This window comes from Tupaia chinensis, unplaced genomic scaffold (assembly GCF_000334495.1).
Source record: "Tupaia chinensis unplaced genomic scaffold, TupChi_1.0 Scaffold143746_1, whole genome shotgun sequence".
Classification (NCBI taxonomy): domain Eukaryota; kingdom Metazoa; phylum Chordata; class Mammalia; order Scandentia; family Tupaiidae; genus Tupaia; species Tupaia belangeri.
The window spans coordinates 397,473-398,215 of record NW_006203595.1 but is presented as its reverse complement, the minus strand read 5'-3'; the positions used below and the strand labels follow the sequence as shown (position 1 = coordinate 398,215).

The window sequence follows — 743 nt, the reverse complement described above, 5'->3', positions numbered from 1 at the left end:
AAACGCTCTGCAGTGGCTTCAGGGTAGCTATTAATTCCTCTAAATATGTGAGGCTATTCCTCCCAGCCTCACTCCTAACAGGGAGTCCCTCTTGTCTCTTTTCTCTAAGCTCCTTCCTTTCTTGACCTTGAGAGTTCAGTATTGTGCTCCCTCCCATTACTGGCAGTCTGGCAAAGGCTTCCAGAAGCAGGTTCCCTTCAGCTGGGGTGGAGAAAGGAAGAGGCAAAGTGACAGGGGGAGAGGCGAGAGACGGAAAGTGCTGGAAACATCCCTTGCCATCTCCTAGTACTCCACAGCTTAAGAGCAAGTCCTCATCACACCCAACTGGGGAAATCAGCCCAGCCCCCAGGTTGCAGAGGAGATGTTTTGGCCAGTCACCTTCGGTGATAGCAACTCTGCAGATGGGAAAACCTGCAGAGGGCCTGGCCCTAGGCATCTACGGGAGATAAGGTGGGGATTATGGACTGCTTTGCAAGAGAGAAAAGCAGACTTTGTAGATTTCCTAGATTAGCCTACACACGAAACAAAATAAAATATATATATATATATCCAGCTCTCTTCTCTTGAGAGGAGGGGAAGAAGCAGGAGCCCAGTGACCTTTATTTGGGCCAACACGGCTTTGTCTTAAGATCCCCATACAAGGTGACTAGAGGAATACTATCAAGCTCTCCACCTGGGATGAGGAATACCTAGCCAGCTCCTATTAATTTTTTGTTTTAGTAGCTCATTCTTCCCAGCTCTTT

General features: G+C 48.2%; 1 protein-coding gene across 1 annotated transcript in view; it reads right to left on the bottom strand.

Annotated features, from left to right (window-relative positions):
* Positions 1 to 743, bottom strand: part of TMEM35A (transmembrane protein 35A) — an 18,627-nt gene that overhangs the window by 17,168 nt on the left and 716 nt on the right. The window lies entirely within an intron of this gene.